This window comes from Dendrobates tinctorius, unplaced genomic scaffold (genome assembly GCF_039654945.1).
Source record: "Dendrobates tinctorius isolate UK_male_01 unplaced genomic scaffold, ASM3965494v1 ptg000064l, whole genome shotgun sequence".
In the NCBI taxonomy this organism is placed as follows: Eukaryota; Metazoa; Chordata; class Amphibia; order Anura; family Dendrobatidae; genus Dendrobates; species Dendrobates tinctorius.
Window position 1 is genome coordinate 22,255,120 of NW_027361732.1, and position 24,410 is coordinate 22,279,529.

Sequence of the window (24,410 nt, forward strand, 5' to 3'; positions counted from 1 at the left end):
TCCGCGTACACTGGGTTTGAACGCCCACATTGCCAAACTAATCTCGTTTGAGATGATGCCCTTTCGGTTGGTGGAAAGCACAGCTTTCCACGAACTCATGGCCTATGCAGTACCACGCTATGACCTACCCAGTCGCCACTTCTTCTCTCGCAAAGCCATCCCAGCCCTCCACCATCATGTGAAAGACCGCATTGTCCATGCACTCAAGCAGTCAGTGAGCGGAAAGGTGCACCTCACAACTGATGCATGGTCCAGTCGGCATGGCCAGGGCCGTTACGTGTCCATCACTGCGAACTGGGTTAATGTGGTGGATGCAGGGTCCAGCAGGGGACAGCGGTGGTGGGACAGTGCTGCCTAGCCCACGGTATAGGAAACAGTTGGCTGTAGGCGTTCGACCCTCCTCCTCCTCCTCCTCCTCCAGAAGCGAAAGCTCGTCCACAGAGCGCAGTCGTACGAGCACTCCATCTGCAGCTGCCACTGTTGCACACGATGTGTCCCCCTATCGAGCAGCTAGTGGAAAGCGTCAGCAGGCTGTGTTGCAGATGATGTGTTTGGGCGACAGACACACCGCCAAGGTGCTGGCCGAGTACTTGAAGCGACAAACTGAGTCATGGCTGGGCAGTGTACATCTTGAGGCAGGCAAGGTAGTTAGTGATAACCACCTAGCGCACGACACCGTGCGAGTGCCGTTGCCCTGGACAGGTGGGTAGGCCGACTCTTGGGCGCGGGCACTGGCACAGGGTCCCTCATAGTGCAATCAAGTGTCTCTGACGGTGGTGGTGCACACCCGCCGTCAGAAACACCGCTGTACTATGAGGGGCCCAGTGCCAGTACCGACGCCCAAGAGTGGGCCCCCCTTGCTTGGGCAGGGCCCCAGCATTTGCAATCTTTACCTCTCCCTGCTCCTCCGCTGTGTAATCTGGGCCGTCAAATCCATACTGTGCCTGACACCGTCTGAGCCTGCCTCCTGAGACATATATTTTGAATGTGAACGCTATCCATACATGTTATCCAGGGATACGGTACCCTTTCTAACCTTTGTGCAATCACGTGCAATCCATACTGGGCCTAAAACCGTCTGAGCCTGCCTCATGCTGTATAGACATATATTTTGAATGTGTACGCTATCCATACATGTTATCCAGGGATACGGTACCCTTTCTAACCTTTGTGCAATGACGTGCAATCCATACTGGGCCTAACACCGTCTGAGCCTGCCTCATGCTGTATAGACATATATTTTGAATGTGTACGCTATCCATACATGTTATCCAGGGATACGGTACCCTTTCTAACCTTTGTGCAATCACGTGCAATCCATACTGGGCCTAACACCGTCTGAGCCTGCCTCATGCTGTATAGACATATATTTTGAATGTGTACGCTATCCATACATGTTATCCGGGGATACGGTACCCTTTCTAACCTTTGTGCAATGACGTGCAATCCATACTGGGCCTAACACCATCTGAGCCTGCCTCATGCTGTATAGACATATATTTTGAATGTGTACGCTATCCATACATGTTATCCAGGGATACGGTACCCTTTCTAACCTTTGTGCAATCACGTGCAATCCATACTGGGCCTAACACCGTCTGAGCCTGCCTCATGCTGTATAGACATATATTTTGAATGTGTACGCTATCCATACATGTTACCCGGGGATACGGTACCCTTTCTAACCTTTGTGCAATCACGTGCAATCCATACTGGGCCTAACACCATCTGAGCCTGCCTCATGCTGTATAGACATATATTTTGAATGTGTACGCTATCCATACATGTTATCCGGGGATACGGTACCCTTTCTAACCTTTGTGCAATGACGTGCAATCCATACTGGGCCTAACACCGTCTGAGCCTGCCTCATGCTGTATAGACATATATTTTGAATGTGTACGCTATCCATACATGTTATCCAGGGATACGGTACCCTTTCTAACCTTTGTGCAATCACGTGCAATCCATACTGGGCCTAACACCATCTGAGCCTGCCTCATGCTGTATAGACATATATTTTGAATGTGTACGCTATCCATACATGTTATCCAGGGATACGGTACCCTTTCTAACCTTTGTGCAATGACGTGCAATCCATACTGGGCCTAACACCATCTGAGCCTGCCTCATGCTGTATAGACATATATTTTGAATGTGTACGCTATCCATACATGTTATCCAGGGATACGGTACCCTTTCTAACCTTTGTGCAATCACGTGCAATCCATACTGGGCCTAACACCATCTGAGCCTGCCTCATGCTGTATAGACATATATTTTGAATGTGTACGCTATCCATACATGTTATCCGGGGATACGGTACCCTTTCTATCCTTTGTGCAATCACGTGCAATCCATACTGGGCCTAACACCGTCTGAGCCTGCCTCATGCTGTATAGACATATATTTTGAATGTGTACGCTATCCATACATGCTATCCAGGGATACGGTACCCTTTCTAACCTTTGTGCAATCACGTGCAATCCATACTGGGCCTAACACCGTTTGAGCCTGCCTCATGCTGTATAGACATATATTTTGAATGTGTACGCTATCCATACATGTTACCCGGGGATATGGTACCCTTTCTAACCTTTGTGCAATCACGTGCAATCCATACTGGGCCTAACACCATCTGAGCCTGCCTCATGCTGTATAGACATATATTTTGAATGTGTACGCTATCCATACATGTTATCCGGGGATACGGTACCCTTTCTAACCTTTGTGCAATTACGTGCAATCCATACTGGCCCTAACACCGTCTGACCCTGCCTCATGCTGTATAGACATATATTTTGAATGTGTACGCTATCCATACATGTTATCCAGGGATACGGTACCCTTTCTAACCTTTGTGCAATCACGTGCAATCCATACTGGGCCTAACACCGTCTGAGCCTGCCTCATGCTGTATAGACATATATTTTGAATGTGTACGCTATCCATACATGTTATCCAGGGATACGGTACCCTTTCTAACCTTTGTGCAATGACGTGCAATCCATACTGGGCCTAACACCGTCTGAGCCTGCCTCATGCTGTATAGACATATATTTTGAATGTGTACGCTATCCATACATGTTATCCGGGGATACGGTACCCTTTCTAACCTTTGTGCAATCACGTGCAATCCATACTGGGCCTAACACCGTCTGAGCCTGCCTCATGCTGTATAGATATATATTTTGGATGTGTACGCTATCCATACATGTTATCCAGGGATACGGTACCCTTTCTAACCTTTGTGCAATCACGTGCAATCCATACTGGGCCTAACACCGTCTGAGCCTGCCTCATGCTGTATAGACATATATTTTGAATGTGTACGCTATCCATACATGTTATCCGGGGATACGGTACCCTTTCTAACCTTTGTGCAATGACGTGCAATCCATACTGGGCCTAACACCATCTGAGCCTGCCTCATGCTGTATAGACATATATTTTGAATGTGTACGCTATCCATACATGTTATCCAGGGATACGGTACCCTTTCTAACCTTTGTGCAATGACGTGCAATCCATACTGGGCCTAACACCGTCTGAGCCTGCCTCATGCTGTATAGACATATATTTTGAATGTGTACACTATCCGTACATGTTATCCGGGGATACGGTACCCTTTCTAACCTTTGTGCAATCACGTGCAATCCATACTGGGCCTAACACCGTCTGAGCCTGCCTCATGCTGTATAGACATATATTTTGAATGTGTACGCTATCCATACATGTTATCCAGGGATACGGTACCCTTTCTAACCTTTGTGCAATGACGTGCAATCCATACTGGGCCTAACACCGTCTGAGCCTGCCTCATGCTGTATAGACATATATTTTGAATGTGTACGCTATCCATACATGTTATCCAGGGATACGGTACCCTTTCTAACCTTTGTGCAATCACGTGCAATCCATACTGGGCGTGAGAACGGCTGGCGAGCTGTTAAGCAAGCTACAGCACCTGTCCAGACAAGTACAGGGATTCCCTAGCGAGGAGACTTATTTGATTGTTTTCAATGTTGGGACAGCAATTTTTGGGGAGCACTATACTCTGGAGAATGATAGATGGGGCCCACCATACACTGGAACATTCCAAAGGTGGACATCAGACACTGGAGCAGCATTTACAATGCCCATTATACACTAGGGCATTAGAAATGGGGCCCATTATGTTTGGAGCATTATTTGGGCCCATAAGACAGTGGAGCTTCATCCATGGGGACCAACATATACTGTAGCATTATGTGGAGCTCATCATATACTGTTTCAAACATTATATGGGACCAATGATTCTGTATGGAGAAATAGATGGGCCTCGTCATGAGATGTAAAAAGTGAGGTATTTTTCATTGTACTATACCGCTATTTATCTGCCGTATCGGAGCATGATGAGTTGTGGTATGTGTTAAAGGGGTGCTCTTTCGCCCAGGGCACATGAAAACCTGCAGCCAGCCCCCCCCCCCACAACTTTAGCCAAATAACCCCCATTTTTCAGTGCGTAACTTATATTATGAAGTTAATTAAGGTTGACAAGCTTAAGTAAGAAGAATTGATGCTTTTGGCATTCAAATGGGCACTGTAGGTGTGTTTCCTGTCCTCCTCTCACTGCCGACTTTTATTCCCCATTGACTTACATTGGGTTTCGTGTTTCGGGACGACCCCGACTTTTCCCTATAATCGGACGATCTTGCTCGACCCGACTTTTGGAAAAGTCGGGTTTCACGAAACGAAACGCGACCCTAAAAAACCAAAAGTCGCTCAACTCTAGTGCTCACATTTAAAGAAAGGAGGGCCTTACACCACAGAAGTGGCATCAGTTCCACCACAGTAGAAATAGGATAATAGGGACCCATAGGTCTTTCACTTAACCAAATCCAGCAGATGGAGACTATAACAGGCAAGGTGGTGGAATTACTGTTCCCTATCCCTCTGAAAGCCTGGAAAAGGCGTTATTCTGTGTCCTACCAAATCCCTACTTGGACAAGTGGCAGCAGGCAAATAACTGAGACACAAGGAGGTACAAAGAGGTTGCACCTGGTGCTACTCCATGGCTGACTTACAGAATGTGGCAGCTGACCCCCTACAGAGGGTAAGCTTGTAAGGCCCAAAGGAGGGATGAAAAATGCAGACAGGCACTGAAGGGACTATGGAACCATGGGTGCAGATGGGACCGACTGAGGAACAGAAAAGCACTGGCAGGTGTGGGCTGGACCGGGTGTTAGGACAGAAGAGCGCAGATAGGCACAAGCAGACAGGCAAGAGTAGATGGGTGCAGGGTAGACAAGCAGATGGATCTGGGGAACCTGACAACTAGCTGGTATGCAAGGCAAACTAACAACATAGCTCAGTCACCTCCATATTGGAGGAGAAGCCTTAAATAGAAGGTGTCACCTAGCTATAGGTTGGGAATACCTTATGTTGATGTGTGTGGTCCCTTTAAGAGGGAGGGAGCGAGTGAGTGCACCCTCTAAGCTTAGTTCCCAGTCCTAAAACTGAACCTTGTTGGACACCGACACATAGGGGGTGAGATGAGGAAGTGGTGTGTGAGTTGGAGACACTGAATGTCCTGTCTGTTAGCTACGAGGAGATCCAACAAAGGGTCAAGTCTGTAATGTCACCGGATCAGAACATCTGTAGTAAGAGGGAATAGTCTACTGTATCAAAGACAGATGTCAGGTCCAGGAGGAGGAAGACAAACTTGCGTTGCTTTAATTTGGCGGTTAGCAGGTCATTGATGACTTTAGTCAGGGCAGTTTCAGTGTAGTGGTGGAGTGTGAAATCAGATTGTAAACAGTCAAAGAGGGAGCAAGATGAGAGGTGGGAGGACAGTTAAAAATGAACATGTTGCACCAGTAGTTTGGTGGTATACAGGAGAAATGATATGGGGCAATAGCTAGACACAGAGGATGGGTCCAGGGTGGGCTTTTTGAGGATGGTGTGATTGAGGTAAGTTTCAATCAGGATGGAAGATACCAGTTTTTAGTGACAGTTTGAAGAGATGGGTTATGCTTGTAATGAATACTGTGGTAACATTTGGAAAGAGGTGGGACGTTATTGTGTCACGTTCACAGGTGGTGGTGAGGCTAAGCATTCAGATGTGAGGAGAGAGTGGGAACTGATGAATGCAGTAAAGAATTGAGAGTACTGAATAGCTGTTTAGGGTTGTGAGACAGATATAATATGAGGGATGAGAAATCGGTTTGTTTTGCTTCAGTCAGAATTTGCGCAGCATTTAAACAACTTCTGTTACAGGACTGGCAACTTCCCTCCCTTTCTTTGCTTTCTCTGGCTGCCGTACAACTGTACACTTTATAGATGAAGGCCAGAAAGAACATGTGCTCCAGCAGACATCAAGCAATACATCAAGCGGCCTCTGCTCCTCTTCCTCCACCTTAACATCACACAAAGTACAGTCCTCAGTGGTGGCACCCCAATTAGCTTTTTTTCCACCCACATCACAACTTTCCAAGGTCCCAACAGGACTGGTGAACCACAGATGGGCCATTCTACAGAGCTGTTCATACATTCTATTCCATGAAACACAAAAAAACTGAACTGGAGTAGACTTCAATGACATGCATGATGTAAAGGCATGTTCACACTGGCCATAAAAGCAAGCAAAACCAAAGGAAAAAACAATGTGTGTATATAGCCTAATGAAAATAAATAAGTAAAAAAGCAAGTGCATTAAATAACATAGGGTACTTGGTAAACACTGTTTTGATCAAAAAAGTATAAAGCTGTCCCACCACGGCAAGGTGTACCCATTTGAGACAGTAACTACACTAACGGTAAAACCTACCTAGTGTGAATAGTGGCAGAGTCTCTGGGTCCCAAATGGACACCCAGCTTAAGAGGGACTATAAATGAACTACACAGCTCAGTAGAAGGGAGGCCACACCCTATTTGTACTAAATACAAAAATACTAAAGAAACACAAAAAAACTGAACTGGAGTAGACTTAAATGACATGCATGATGTAAAAGCATGTTCACACTGGCCATAAAAGCAAGCAAAACCAAAGGAAAAAGCAACTAAATCTTCGAGCACGTCAAAATACTCAGAGGACACCCAAGCATGCTCGGGAAAACCCAAGCAACAAGTATACTCACTCATCACTACTCTTTAACAAAATAAACAAAACAAAGAAAAACGTTTTTTTTCTCATAGGCTTCTCTATCTATTGTAAATGACCAGAACATGGCATGTATGTTTATAATGTAACAAATTAAAATATGACAGTAATAATGCTTTAAAAAGTTCTATGAAGAACACTTGAAATTTATGTTGCTTTCTTTTCAATACCAGAGACAAATTGTTTCCAAGGCACCAGAGACATGATTCTATTTCTTTTATTTATCCAAAATGCATCATTAAAGCAATGTTTCGGCCAGCAAGTGGCCTTTTTCAAGCATAAACAAAATGGAAGCTGAAGCTAACATACATGCACTATACAGAGCCATTTTATATCTGGGAACCTTTGGGCCACTCCTTCTGAGTCTTACCACAGGTTCCTCCCATGTTACCATGGAGACTGTATACAATTGAAAAGCATAGCATTAAACACAATACAATTAAAAACACTTCCATAAAATCACATAGCAAAGTAAGGAAGGAATCAGTGATGTGCCGCACCAGTAGTATATTGGTCATATAATTCAAATGAGGAAGGGGGAGCACCTCTATTATGGAAACACCAATCAGGGAATATCTCTCAAACTTAGATGTAACTGCCCATATCAGTGTATCATGCAATGGTACATAATATATGGGTGTATCCAATTAGGCGTTAATAGCTCTTCCTAACCAGCAGCATGTATGTCTGGTGCTCTGATGCAGATATCATGTGATCATGAGTCACAACATTGAGGTCATGTGCCTCAATTACATCATGTGGGCTAATGACCAAGAGTCTCCATGGTAACATGGGAGAGACCTACCGTAGGAGTCAGATGCAGTGGCCCAAAGGTTCGCAGATATAAAATGGATCTGTATACTGCATGTTTGTTAGCTTCATCTGACATTTTGCTTATGTATGAAAAAGGCCCTTGCTTGTCAAAACATTACTTTTATGATGCATTTTAGATGAATAAAGAAAATAAAAAGAGGACTTTTGCTCTACAGTGCCATCTATTGGTAGTAGCAATCCTACAAGTCACAATCAACCCTTTAACGAGTCTTGTAATATGACTTAAGATAACAGCCAAATCAGAATCTCAATTTGCAGACACGGTGTTTCGATCTATTGGCTCTCGTCAGTGCAAAGTATGAGATCTGATTTGGCTAGGTGAGAGGCTCTGAACTGAGGTCTAAGGGGTAAGGTTTCTCCTTGTGGAGAGTGACATACCAGCTCTGGCTCGTCAAAGGGTTGATTGTGACTTGTAGGATCGCTACTACCAATAGGTGACACTGTAGAGTAAAAGTCCTCTTTCTTTCTGAAGAGGCAATTTGCATATAAAATTTCCCAGAAAAGCTTTGCATGGCAAATAAGCCTCCTTACCTTGACAACCCAGAGATGGTATGTCACTCTTCACAAGGAGAAACCTTACCCCTTAGACCTCAGTCCAGAGCCTCTCACCTAGCCAAATCAGATCTCATACTTTGCACTGATGAGAGCCAATAGCTCGAAACACTGTGTCTGCAAATTGAGATTCTGATTTGGCTGTTATCCTAAGTCATTTTGCAAGACTCACTAAAGGGTTGATTGTGACTTGTAGGATCACTACTACCAATAGATGGCGCTGTAGAGCAAAAGTCCTCTTTCTTTCTGACGAGGCAATTTGCATATAAAATTTCCCAGAGGAGCATTGCACGGTGAATAAGCCTCCTTACCTTGACAAGCCAGAGCTGTTATGTCACTCTCCACAAGGAGAAACCTTACCTCTTAGACCTATAGAAAATAGAATCATCTCTCTGCAATCACACTCTTATCTCCTACCCTGTTAATAACTATAGATACAATTGTATTTGCAGTCTCCAGAGCATCTGCACATGATTAACACAAAAATTTTGTAAAGCCAATGTCCATTGCCCTGTTCATTTACTTTCCAAATAAGCGTTTAACAGATAGATATTAGTTTGGTTGATACTGAAATTGGGATAAAGAATAAGGAAAAAGCAGCTTAAATTTACATCAGGAGACTTTTTTTCTGCATATTAATAAAAAAGATAAAGGTTTAATTAATCAGTCAGATCAATAATAATTCAGCAAGGTAATATAATTTCCTTTAAAATATAATTCTGATCTTAAAAATCTCTATTAGTTTAAAGTAAATCACTATCCAGCATTGGCATAGGAATTATACTGCTATATTATATATAATTAGGGATGAGCAAATCCCAAACCGGAAGGTTCAAGGTTCATAAGAGGCACCTAGTGTCCGGTACCGCATACCCATCAAGGACATTTTACGGTTTGTCCAGTTTCTTGTTTGGGTTCACCAGTCTAATAAAGCTTGTTAAAATGCTGTAGCACATCAAATAACAAGCTTTCAGACTGTGGACATTTATGGGGCCATCATAGCCATGCCAATTATTGGCATGGCTGAGATTGGCTGATGCAGCACGTGATCTGGCACATGATGTTGGGGTGCAGCCAGGAGGCCCCATTTGCTAGTTAAAATCATTGGGGCTAATGTTGGGGTGCAGTCAGTAGACCCCATTTGCTAATCAAGATAGTTAGGGGTATTATTGGGATATAGGCACCTGGCTCCATTTGCTGATCAAAATAATTTGGGCTAATATTGGGGTGCAGCCAGGAAGCCGTATTTGCTAATTAAGATTATTAGGGCTAATATTGGGGTGCAGCCAGGAGACTCCATTTGCTAATCAAAATCATTAGGGCTAATATCATGAGAAGGCACCAACCTTCATTTGCTAATCAAAATCACTAGAGCTAACATTGGAGTGCAGGCACCAGACCCCATTTGCTAATAAAAATTGTTATGGCTAATATTGAGATGTAGCCAGAAGACCCCATTTGCCAAACAAAATCGTTAGGGCTAATATTGGGGTGCAGCCAGGAGGCCCCATTTGCTCATAAAAATCATTAGTGCTAATATTGAGGTGTAGGCACCAAACCTCATTTGCTATTCAAAATCATTAGGGTCAGGGGTGCAGTCAGGAGGTCCCATTCGCTAATCAAAATTTTTTGGCTAATATTGGGATGCAGCCAGGGGGCCCTGTATGCTAATAAAATTTATTAGGGCCAATATTGGGCTGCAGGTACAAGGCCCTATTTGCTAATCAAAATTGTTAGGGCTAATATAGGGGTGCAGTCAGGAGGCCCCATTTTCTAATCAAAATCATTAGGGCTAATTTTGGGGTGCTGGTACAGTTTCTCAAAAAATAAATACTGATTGTTCATTTAGTGACAGGTGACTGACAGGTCTCGACCTAGGGCTGTTAAACAGCTGGTTAAAAATGGAAAGGGTACATACAACATAAGTGAGAAAAAGTGACGTTGTGGTGGAAGGGGGAATAGGATTGTGTTCGACGTGAAAGATGGTCAGGTAGTAATGTTACTGAAAGCTCTACTGAACAAACACTGTCTCATCCTAGCCAAAGATGGAGTTGATCCTGATGAGACTCCCATACCTGAGGCCAATGTGGATTGTACTCTGCTGTCAGAGCAGGAAGAGAAGAAGGGTGACTCCAAGTGTGAGGGGTGAGGTGACAGAGAGGATGATGATGAGGTTGTAGATCCCACTTGATGTGAAACCAGAGACATGTAGATGAGTAGCTTAGCAGAGGAGGTGGAGGAGGAAGATGAGGATGTTACTTTGCAGCTTGCCCCAAAGACATGGAAAGATGCAATTATGACAAGCACTGCATCCACAGCCACAACTGTGGCTGTGACCAGCCCTGGCCATGAGTCTGCAGCTCACAAGGTGAGCATAAATTGCCTAGTTTCTTTTGTCCTTTTTTGAGGCTGCAAAAGGTGGCCCAACTCACATTATCTGTCAGCTTTACAAAAAACAATTCAATAGAGGCAAAAATTACAATAATTTGACTATATGCATGAACCGGAACATGCGCAATCAAAATGTCTTAGTTTGGGAATTACACTGCGCTAAAATGCAGACTAGTCAGCCTCACCAACCACTGACCGTCCCATTAACCCCATCAGATGCTTCCTCCTCTGTCACAGTGGCAAATGTTCTCACACAGGTCTCCATCTGCAGAACCTCAACTTGTTTGCCCCCTATCGTCAGAGTGAGTGAGAGTCCGTCAACTGTTAAGGAAATGGAAATGCCTGCTGTTTTTGTTTTACCAAGCCCATCACATCTGTCTCAATCCATCATAATATCTCCACCTGCACCTCACTCACAGGCCAACAATTTGTCATCTTCACCCTACTGCACCTTATCTCAGCACAGCAGCCAGCACTCGATCCCACAGTTGTGCCGCAGTTGTGGTCACACAAAATAATTTTTCCTCCTACACATGCCAAAGCTAAGAGATTGAAATTCACCATCTCCAATATGTTGGCCACAGAAATACTGCCTTTCCACCTGGTGGATACAGATGGTTTCCTAAAGTTGATGGCTATTGCAGTCCCCCAAATGCCCAGTCTTCATTACTTCTCTAAAAAAGCTGTGCCTGCGGTACACCAGCATGTTGCAGACAAAATCAGCTGCTCCCTGAAAAAATCTATGTCTGCCAGGGTGCATTTCACCACTGACCACTGAACGACCAATCATGGCTAGGGATGTTACATCTCACTGACTGGGCACTGGGTGGCACAGTCAAGAGGCTACTCCACAAGTCTTGGAATCCCCAAGGCTTGCAAGACAAACCTCTCCATCTAACACTTCCTCCACTGCTTCTAGCTTCTCTACCTCCTCTCGGGCCTCCATCTGCATCCTCAACCCCTCCTTTAATGAAACATGCCTTCCAACAGTTCAGAGAGAATCCACCCAGCTACGTACTGCACAGCCAGGGTTCACCACAATAAGCCAGTGTTTAAATTAATATGTCTTAGAGATTGCAGTGACATAGATCAAGAGTTGTGAACAGCTATCCAGGCCAAATTTGAGCAATGGCTGTTTCCACCTGGAGCGAGGGAAGGCCGTGTGCAACAATGGCGCAAACTTGGTGGCGGTCCTACATTAGGACAAACTCATACTGGTGCTTTGCATGGCTCATGTACTCAACCTGGTGGTACAGAAATTTCTCTACCACTCTCCTGTAATGAATGCTGCAGAAAGCACCGTCGCTTTGTGCTTACTACCGCTGATCGCACACCACTGGTCTTTCGGCCTACCGGTTAAACGTTTGATTTGCGATGTGCCGACACTGTGGAATTCCACTCTGAACATGTTGCAACTCTGGCAGCAGCGATGAGCCCTGGTCAGGGCCGGTTTTAGACAAAGTGGGGCCCTAGGCAAAAGTTTAAAGTGGGGCCCCAAATGTTAACATTGTAAAACCACACATTTAGGTTACATTACATGAGCAGGAAGTGGATACAGGTGGCAGAGGGGCCTGGAGCCAGTGCTGGCACTGTGGCCCCCATATTCAGGGGCCTTATATCGGTCAATGGGTCTGCCACTATTAGCATTACACAGGAGCGTGGCTAGGATCAGAAAAGATTGGAGGGCCAGGCCCCAAGACAAAGAGTTGTCCCCCAACCCCCTCTTAATTTTTTTTTAACACTGCAGATAACACAGCAGGGCTCCCAACTGTCATGGATCCAGCGGAACAGTCCTGATTTTGACACTCCCACCCGATATCCAGGCCGGGATTGCAGTTTTCCCGCACTGCGAATCAGCCACCACGCCCACCTGTCATTTCAGAAGGGGCTGCGTACCGATCGCCATACAATTCCCTCTATGCATAGCACACTCCAGAACAGAAGCCCTCCCCGGCTCATGTGACCAGTCACATGACTCTGACCTCATCTTATGTAACACCAGAGATAGCAGTAATAACTCTTGGAGAACAGATAATGTAGTAGATGTCACCTGCAGTCCTATGTAACACCACAGATAGTCTTACTCTGAAACGCTATGGCTATGTTCACATGCATTTTTTTCAGTAGCCAAAACCTGTTCAATTGGCAGTAAAAATGTTGCATTCAAAACACCTGTTTTTCAGCTTGTTTTCTGGGGTTATTTACACTTTTCTCAGCTTTTTTTAAAGTGAGGATGATTGCTTTGTCTACAGTATGTTTAAGGCCACGTTCACACGTTGAGTATTCGGTCAGTATTTCACATCAGTATGTGCAAGTCAAAACCAGGAGGGTGAGAAATCCAGAAGTGGTGACCTGTTTCTGTTATACTTTTCCTCTGATTGTTCCACTGCTGTTTCTGCATTACAAATCCTGATGTGAAATACTGACCAAATACTGAACGTGTGAATGACACTTAATAGTTTAATTCACCAAAACCATTTCAAAAATTGCAGCAAAAAATACCGATGCAATATCTGCAGCTTTCTTTTTTATTCTTTCATTGCTTTCTAAAGGTGAAAACACACTGAAAGAAGTGACACGTTGTAGATTTAAAAAGTGCTACAGTTCTGAAATTCAGTCTGAAAAAAATCAAGCGCATGCAGGAGATTTCGGAAATCTCATATGTTTTGCTGGCACTTTATAAAACCGCTCTTGGCCACGTTCATATGCAGAATTTCTGCAGCTTTTTCTTCTGCAAATAAGAAGCTTACAGCATTTTACAGCACAAGCAAAGACTGAGATTTTCAGAGATCTCCCGCACACCCTTTTATTTTCTCCTGACTGAATTTCACAACTGCAGCGTTCTTTAAATCTGCAGCGTCACTTCTTTCAGCAATTTTTTGCACCCGTAGAAAGCAATGAAAAAGTTTTAGAAAATCTCACCCCTACCATGTACTGGACGCAGTGATTTCGCACGGTTCAGTGACCACATGTGGAATCACCTGCGTTCAAAAGATGGCAGCAGTTTAGACGGAGCATAAGTCCGTGCTGCCATTTCCGGATCGTCTGCACATACCCTAAAAAATGGGCATTTTGAAAGCAGTGTTTTTACTGCCAAGAGAGCCAGCTTTAACATAGTAACATAGTTTTGAAGGCTGAAGGAAGACCTATGTCCATCTAGTTCAGCCTATTTTTAGTGCAGCTTTTCTGCATTGTTGATCCTGGGGAAGGCAAAAAACCCACAGAGTAGAAGCCAATTTTCTCCATAGGGAAAAAAATTCCTTCCCCTAAGCTGGGTCAACCATCTACCTATAATATTCTGTTATTCGTAACCTTCTGTACTGTTACTCACAAGAAAAGCATCCATTCCTTTCTTAAATTCATTCAGTGAGTTGGCCATCACCACTTCCTTCCTCAGGAAGAGAATTCCAGAGCCTCACTGCTCTTACCGTGAAGAACCCTCTTCTATGCTAGTGCAGAAATTGTCTTTCCTCCAAACGAAGAGAATGCCCCCTTGTTCTTGTCACAGTCCTTGGTACAAACAGTTCATTGCAGAGATCTCTGTATTGCCCTCTGATATACTTGTGCATATATATTAAGTCTCCCCTAAGTCTTCTCTTTTATAGAGTAATTAGACCTAATTTTGATAACCTTTCTGGGTATTGTAGTAAACCAACTCCATTTATCATTTTAGTAGCCCGCCTTTGAACCCTTTCAAGTTCAGTAATGTCTTTCTTGAGCACCGGCGTCCAAAATTGCACACAATACTCCAAGTGTGGTCTGACGAGTGATTTGTACAGAGGGAGAATTATGTTTTCATCTCGTGTCCCCAGGCATCTTCTAATGCATCCCATGACCCTATTTGCTTTGGTGGCAGCTGCCTGACACTGGGCACTCCAATTTAGCTTCTTATTGACTAAGATGCCTAAGTCTTTTTCCATGTCTGATTTCCCCAGCAGTTTCCCATTTAGTAAGTAATTGTAGCATCAGTTTCTCCTTCCCGTGTGCATGACCTTACACTTATCTGTGTTAAACCTCATTTGCCATTTTTCAGCCCAATTCTCCAATTTACTCAAATCTGTCTGTAGTTGCAAACTGTCCTCCTTTGTGTTAACTAACATAGTTTTGCATCATCTGCAAATACTGATATTTTACTGTGTAAGCCATCCACTAGATCATTAATAATTTTTTGGCTGCAAAAAAAAAGGCACCAAAAACGCTGATTCCTATGCAAACCTGTACTAGTACTATATATATGTATGGTTTACCCTTGTTATTTCACATGGGAAGTCATTTATTTCTACATCATAAATCCCCTGATTCAGCAGACAATATCCCTGTCTTGTGTCATCCAGACAGTAGTGACAGGAGGTCGCCCTGTCACATTACAAGCAGTGATAAGTGACTGTGGTCAGAGCTGATGCTGATCGCTGCTGTATGTGGCTGTGAATCCTGATCCTACAGCAATCAGCACAGATCTCTGGGACCACAGTGAGTAAATCACTGCACTTTGACCTGATATTGCTGCTCTTACCAGGTTCTGTGGCTTCACTTAGGCATATCCATTCTCAGGTCAGTGCTAGGAGCAGCCATGACACAGGAGGAGACATAGAGCTGCAGTCATCTGCTGTGCTGTAATCGGACCCTCCCCCTCACTCTCAACTTTTAACCTAACTGCAGGGAGAGACAGGGGGGCTCAAGGGGCTTTGCGAGAGACACTCCAAGACTTCAGAGCAATGCACAGCGTTATTCACTGCTGTACACCCTCTGGGCACTTCATAAATGGACTGCAGATGCAGGGGGCCCCCTTTGTAGGTGGGGGCCCCAGGCATCTGCCTGGTCTGCCTGGTCCAAATGCCGGCCCTGGCCCTGGTGCAGTATCTTTTTGCATAGCCTGGGCCAAAGCAGTATTAATGTGGTGAAGATCACGCTTGAGGAGTGGGTGCAAGTGAAGGACCTCTGCACCCTTCTGCACAGTTTCAAAATGGCTACTAAGATGGTTAGCATGGTCATCTGCAAGCTGGAGCATACTTTGAATAGTCTGAGGGAAGAGTTGGTGGTCCCAGAGGAAGAGGTAGAAGCAGAGGAGGATGAGGATGGAATAACAATATCTTGAAATTCTGGACTGTCGTCACACAGGAGAGTGCCATGGGAGGATTACAGCGATCGAGGGGGGCTCATGGTACAAGACAAACTATTACTGGAGGTTCAGCAGATGAGAAACAAATGGAGGTATATGAGGAAGAAAAGGTGATGGGCATGCAGCAGTCAATAGATGAAGAAGATAAAGATCCCCTTTCTTTTGTCCATGGATGGCAGGAGATGGAGGAAGCAAGCTTGAGTGTTACCCCACCAACAACACACCATGGACTTGGACTTCAAAGAGGCACCTGAAACATGAGCGCCTTCCTGCTGAACTATCTGCAACAGGATGCCCGCCGCAATGTTAGAATTAAAAATAGTGCTGACTACTGGACTGCCTCTGTTAGATTTTTGGAATAAGAGTGCATTTTCGAAGAAGCTTTCCCTCCCTGGAAAGAGAGGCGCACATGCTGGAATATCAAAACATGCTTGTAGACAATCTTGAAAGTGATTTTCCCCAAGATAGCAGTGAGGCACACAGTGTGCCACACCCAGCTGTCCTCTGAAAGTGTAGACTGCCTAAGTTTCATCAAAATGAACAAGTTATGGATCTCTAATTACTCTTTACCCCAATAGCAGACGGCGCAGACTAGGTGATGGTGTTGTTTTTAGTGTCATGAATTGACCTTGTGTTATTGCAGTCTGTGCCACCATTTTGATGGCTTCTGTTCCTGCTGTTGTTACTGCTGCTGATGTCACAAACAATTTTTTTTTAAATGTGGAGACTTCAAGTTGGGTCTCCATCTGGTCGGATGCCTTTAGTAGAAGGTGTGTCACAGGACTATTATATTGTTTCAACTCTGTGGAAACTGATTCTACTTTGGTGATATTTGACAGTTATTGTTTCAAATGTGGAGACTCCAAGTTGGGTCCCCATCTGGTGGGTAGCCTGTAGTGGAAGGGGTGGTAGAGACCCATTATACTATTTCTATTCTCGGTAAATTGATGCCACTTTAGTGATGTGTGCCAATAATGGTTTTAATTGTTTGCACTCCAAGGTAGGTCTCCTTCATATATGTTGACTATAGCAATAGGGCTCCCAGATCGGCAGGCCTGCACTTACTTTCAGTCAACTACCTGTGTTAATATTCTTAAAACTTTTACAACATTTGTGGTCTAACAAACTGATATTTGTGCCACCTGAATGGGGCTCAGCAAAAAAGCAGGCTTACACTGGTCCTTCACCCACCTCGTCTTAATTAAAACTTAGAATCATGTCTGTAAATGCTGGCCCATACCCTGATATCTCTTGCATGGCTCATGGCTGACAGCTGCTGTAATATTATCAAATCTCCACTGTGGATGTATTGATCATCAGTGAACTACCTGTGTTACTGTCCTTACATTTTTCTAGTAAACGTATTCTACAAAACTGATATTTGTGGCACTTAAGTGTGGCTGGGAAAAAAAATTGAGGTCTTGAATCAGGTATCAGGGCCCTCAGCAATGAAGGCTTTCAACGGTCTCTCACTCACCTCATCTTATTTAAAACTTAAATTAAATTCAAAGCTGTAAATGTTGGCCCATACCCTGATACCACATGCATGGCCCATGGCTGACTCCTGATATGCCATTATCAAATTTCTACTTTGGGTGAATTTATCATCAGTCAATTACCTGTGTTACTCATCAATGTTTTAGCTAGAAATGCTGGCCCAAGCCCTGTCCAATGCATCCATGCTGTTCAATTATACTAATTTTACTCTTTGATGCCACTTTTCCTGGTATTTGCTCCTAATTTGAGCAGTTTGGGAAGCCTTTTGGCCCCCTTAAGGTGTTGTCTATTAGTTTGGTTTTGTCTCCTATTGAATTCAATGGGGTTCAGGTACGTTGGATGAACCATTCGGTGAACATGTTCTGCGACCATCGGGCCGTTCACCGAACCAAACCTTGAAAGGTTCGCTAATCTCTACACTGCATGCTCCCACGTGTGGCAGTACTGTACTTGAAGGTGCTGTGTTTTTTCTTCTCCCCCAGCCTGTAAAAGTACTGTCCTTCAAGCCGCTGTGTGTTCTCTGCACCCCCTGCCTGTGGGAGTACTGTCTTGAAGCTGATGTGTGTACTCTGTGAAATAAATAATGTATATACTCGTGTATAAGCTGAGTTTTTCAGCACATTTTTTGTGCTGAAAACACCCCCCATCGGCTTATACATGAGTCAATTGTCCAGAAAGCTGGTGGGGGAGGGGGAGTGGCAGAGCAGAGGGTAACAGGAGGCAAGAGCCAGTGGCTGTAACTGTGTCTGCTGCTAAAGAGAAATGAATATTCATTTCTCTAATAGCAGCGCACAGTGACACCCACAGCCGCCGACTTCCAGAAGACATCATAATCACCCTCCAGCGTGCCCTGCATCTCGGTGGTCCCGGCTTCTTCACAGCATCTCCATGGTTCCGGCTTCCAGCAGCTCTTCCGGTGTGATCACGTGGCACCGCTCATTAAGGTAATGAATATGCACTTGTCTCCACTCCCATAGGCATGGAGCGCATATTCATTACCTTAATGAGAGGCGCCACGTGATCTCACTGGAAGAGCTGCTTGAAGCCAGAGCCATGAAGATGCTGCGAAGTCACCAGGACCACCCAGATGCAGGGAATGCTGGAAGGTGAGTAGATAGGGGATAAGGAGCCATGCATACCAGTAAGGGATGGAGGAGCCATGCATAGCAGGACAAGGACCGGGGAGCCATGCATAGCAGGAAAAGGACCGGGAAGCCATGCACACAATGACAGGGAGACAGTCATGCAATGGCAGGGACCGGGGAGCCATGCATACAATGACAAGGACTGGGGAGCCATGCATACCAGGACAGCAATGGAGGAGCCATGCATACCAGGACAGGGACGAGGGGACAATGCATAGACGGCTTATACTCGAGTCAATAAGCTTACACAATTTTCCGTGGCAAAATTAGGTGCCTTGGCTTATACTTATGAATTAAACCAGAATTGAACCAGAAGGGAACTGAAGGTAACCGGATACAATCACTGTAAACAATGTTTCTGTTAGTTTTCCATCTCAACCCTATAATCCTTCGCATTCTGCTAACCCCCCTAATCCCTACATCAAGTAAGGAACTGTTCATCTCTTCCTCAATTCTCTCGATCCATTTTACCTCCCACTCAAAACTGTTCCTCAACATATAATCCTCTTTCTCCAAACACAGACAGCCACCTCATGCCTTCTCCTGCTCCCACCTGCTAACACTTTCTCTGCTCCTTTTCACTGCTGGTGATATCTCTCCAAATCCTGGTCCTCCTCACCACATCCCCACAGTCATTTCTACCTCCAATCCACTCTCTATCACAACTTTCCGTAACCTCTCTATCCTTGCACCCATTTGCCCAGCTCCCACTTCCTCTGTCCCACTAACAGGAGCTCTGTGGAATTCTCGCTCTGTCTGCAACAAACTTTCCTACATCCATGATCTTCTTATTACTAACAAACTTTCCTTCCTCGCCATCACCGAAACCTGGCTCACTCCCTCTGACACGACCTCTCCTGCTGCTCTTTCGTATGGTGGATTCCACCTTTCCCAAACACCCCGCCCCAGCAGCAAGCATGGTGGAGGAGTTGATTTTCTTCTGTTAGATAACTGCTCCTTCACCCCAATCCCACTACCACCCTATGTTACCCTCCCTTCCTTTGAGGTGCACTCTGTGAGCATCTACTCCCCCTCCAACCTCCAACTGGCTGTCATTTACCACCCTCCAGGGCCAGCCATCACCTTCTTTGACCACTTCACAACCTGGCTACTTCATTTCCTCTCAGCTGGCATCCCCACTATCATCTTGGGTGACTTCAACATCCCCATTGACACTTCCCTCTGAGCTGCCACTAAGCTTCTATCTCTCATTTCCTTCTTTGGCCTCACTCAGTGGTCTTCTGCAGCCACTCACAAAGATGGCCACACACTGGACCTCATCGTCACCTGCCTCTGCTCCCTATCTAACCTCTCTAACTCACCTCTTCCTTTTTCTGGCCACAGCCTACTTACATTTTATTCCCTCTCCTCTCCAGGTCTACAATCCCCACTCCACAAACTTGAACACCCTCGCAGAAATCTTAAACACCTCGATTTACACTCATTGACTAAATCCCTTCTCCCTCTTACAGACAAAAGTTCCCTACACAATGCAGATGTCACAGCCACTTTATATAACACCACAACAGCTGCAGCTCTGGAATCGGTTGCCCCTCTCACACATACCAAAGCTTGAAAAATCAACAGACAGCCCTGGAACATCAGCCTGACCAAAGAACTGAGAAGGGCTTCCAGGGTTGGTGCGCAGAGATGGTAAAGATCCCACTCCAATGAGGATTTCATCGCATTCAAACATTCCCTCACTACTTTCAAGGCCACACTCACCACAACTAAACAAACCCACTTCTCATCTCTCATGTCCTCCCTGTCTCACAACCCTAAAAAGCTATTCAACACCTTCAATTCTCTCCTCCATCCCCCAGCACCTCCTCCCTCTACACTCATCTCAGCTGAAGACTTTGCCTCATTTTTCAAGCAGAAGATTGATAACATCAGAGACAGTTTTGGCTGACAACCCCCAGAGCCCTTCCTCCTAACTGCCCAGCCCTCCTCCTCTAAAACCAACTTCTCCACCATTACAGAAGATCGACTCTCCGCTCTATCTCAAGATCACATCTCACCACCTGTGCACTTGATCCAATCGCATCCCACTTCATCCCTAACCTCACCACAGTCTTCATCCTAACCCTAACCCAACACTTCAACACCTGTCACTAACAATTGGTGTTTCCCCTCAAGCTTTAAACATGCTTCAATCACAAATCACACCTATACTCAAAAAGCCCTCTCATGACCCATCCTCTGTATCTAGCTATCGACCTATATCACTTCTCCCCTATTCCTCAAAATTACTGGAACAACACGTCCATCTTGAATTGTCCTTCCACCTCTCTCCTTGCTCCCTCTTCGATGGTTTACAATCTGGCTTCCGGCCGCATCACTCCACTGAAACTGCCCTAAGGTCGGCAATGACCTATTAACCACCAAGGCCATGCGAAACTACTCTGTCCTCCTCCTCCTGGACCTGTCCTCTGCCTTTGACACAGTGGACTATTCCATTTTACTGCATACAGTTGTGGCCAAAAGTATTGACACCCCTGCAATTCTGTCAGATAATACTCAGTTTCTTCCTGAAAATGATTGCAAACACAAATTCTTTGGTATTATTATCTTCATTTAATTTGCCTTAAATGAAAAAACACAAAAAGAATTGTCATAAAGCCAAATTGGATATAATTCGACACCAAACATAAAAAAGAGGGTGGACAAAAGTATTGGCACTGTTCGAAAAATTATGTGATGCTTCTCTAATTTGTGTAATTAACACCACCTGTAACTTACCTGTGGCACCTAACAGGTGTTGGCAATAACTAAATCACACTTGCAGCCAGATGACATGGATTAAAGTTGACTCAACCTCTGTCCTGTGTCCTTGTGTGTACCACACTGAGCATGGAGAAAAAAAAGAAGACCAAAGAACTGTCTGAGGACTTGAGAAACCAAATTGTGAGGAGGCATGAGCAATCTCAAGGCTACAAGTCCATCTCCAAAGACCAGAATGTTCCTGTGTCTACCGTGCGCAGTGTCATCAAGAAGTTTAAAGCCCATGGCACTGTGGCTAACCTCCCTAGATGTGGACGGAAAAGAAAAATTGACAAGAGATTTCAACACAAGATTGTGCGGATGTTGGATAAAGAACCTCGACTAACATCCAAACAAGTTCAAGCTGCCCTGCAGTCCGAGGGTACAACAGTGTCAGCACGTACTATCCGTCGGCGTCTGAATGAAAAGGGACTGTATGGTAGGAGACCCAGGAAGATCCCACTTCTTACCCCGAGACATAAAAAAGATAGGCTGGAGTTTGCCAAAACTTACCTGAAAAAGCCTAAAACGTTTTGGAAGAATGTTCTTTGGTCAGATGAGACAAAAGTAGAGCTTTTTGGGCAAAGGCATCAACATAGAGTTTACAGGAGAAAAAAAGAGGCATTCAAATAAAAGAACACGGTCCCTACAGTCAAACATGGCGGAGGTTCCCTGATGTTTTGGGGTTGCTTTGCTGCCTCTGGCACTGGACTGCTTGACCGTGTGCATGGCATTATGAAGTCAGAAGACTACCAACAAATTTTGCAGCATAATGCAGGGCCCAGTGTGAGAAAGCTGGGTCTCCCTCAGATCATAGGTCTTCCAGCAGGACAATGACCCAAAACACACTTCAAAAAGCACTAGAAAATGGTTTGAGAGAAAGCACTGGAGACTTCTAAGGTGGCCAGCAATGAATCCAGACCTGAATCCCATAGAACACCTGTGGAGAGATCTAAAAATGGCAGTTTGGAGAAGGCACCCTTCAAATATCAGGGACCTGGAGCAGTTTGCCAAAGAAGAATGGTCTAAAATTCCAGCAGAGCATTGTAAGAAACTCATTGATGGTTACCGGAAGCGGTTGGTCGTGGTCGCAGATATTTTGACTAAAGGTTGTGCAACCAAGTATTAGGCTGAGGGTGCCAATACTTTTGTCTGGCCCATTTTTGGAGTTTTGTGTGAAATGATCAATGTTTTGCTTTTTGCTTCATTCCCTTTTGTGTTTTTTCATTTAAGACAAATTAAATGAAGATTATAATACCAAAGAATTTGTGTTTGCAATCATTTTCAGGAAGAAAGTGAGTATTATCTGACAGAATTGCAGGGGTGTCAATACTTTTGGCCACAACTGTACCTTCTCATCTCTTGGCATCACATACTTGGCCCTATCTTGGATCACATCATACCTAACAGACCGGACATTCAGTGTTTCCCACTCGCACACCACCTCCTCACCGTGCCACCTATCTGTCAGAGTCCCACAAGGTTCAGTCCTAGATCTCCTGCTCTTCTCCATTTACATCTTTGGCCTGCGACAGCTCATAGAATGTCACGGCTTTCAGTATCACCTCTATGCTGCTGACACACAGATCTACATCTCTGGACCAGATACTGTATCAGCACCCTACAAACCAGAATCCCCCAATGTCTGTCCACCTTTTCATCCTTCTTCTCAGCTAGATTTGTAAAACTTCATATGGACAAAGCAGAACTCATCATCTTTCCCCCTCTCACTCGACCCCCCCAACAGACCTATCCATTAAAGTAAATGGCTGCCCACTTTCCCCAGTCCCACAAGCTCGCTGCCTCAGGGTTATCCTTGGCACTGATCTCTCTTTCAAACCACATATACAAGTACTTTCCACTTCCTGCTGACTTCAACTCAAAAATATTTCACTGATCAGGACATTTCTCAACCAAGGATCTGCAAAACCCTAGTCCATGCCCTCATCATCTCCCGCCTTGACTACTGCAACCTCCTGCTCTGTGGCCTCCCCTCTAACACTCTCGCACCCCTCCAATCTATTCTAAACTCTGCTGACCATCTAATCCACCTGTCCCCCGCTATTCCCTGGCCGCTCCTCTCTTTCAATCCCTGCATTGGCTCCCCCTTACCCAAAGACTCCAGTTCAAAACCCTAACCATGACATACAAAGCCATCCACAACCGGTGTCCTCCATACGTCTGTGACCTCATCTCCCGGTACTTACTTGCTCACAACCTCCGATCCTCACAAGATCTCCTTCTCTACTTCCCTCTTTTCTCCACATCCCACAATCACATACAAGATTTCTCTCTACCACAACATATTAGACTCTCGCCTACCATCAAAACCTTCAATTCAAAAAGAACCTGAAGAGCTACCTCTTCCAACAAGCCTACAACCTACAGTAACCACCAATCGACCAAGCCACTGCACGACCAGCTCTACCCTCACCTATTGTATCCTCACCCATCCCTTGTAGATTGTGAGTCCTCGCAATGTTTAAAAATACTGTACTTGCTTTTATTATGTATACCTCTCCTCACATGTAAAGCGCCATGGAATAAATTGCGCTATAATAATAAATAATAATAATAAAACTCTGGTCGGCTTATACTCAAGTATATACGGTAATTAGCATCAAATAAAGCAAAATTTTGATATATTGTACAACTAGAATTGTATGCCTTTCAGCTGTTTCTCCTACCTATGTATGTGTTGGTTTGAGGCAATGGTTTTTATGGTTGTATGTCTATCAAGGTTTAATAAAATAAATGTTTATTTCATAAAATGAGTGACACTCTTGGTTATTGCGTCACTTGATAGTGACATGACCTTTGTGATACATTTGTACATTCAAAGTGCAGCCCGCTTCTTCATAGGATAATGGGCTTGGGTATTGTGCTAACCGGTAATTAGCATCAGTCATCTTATTGCTAGTAGTTTTGCAAATCAAAAACATCTCATCAGCCATCTTGTTGGCCTTTG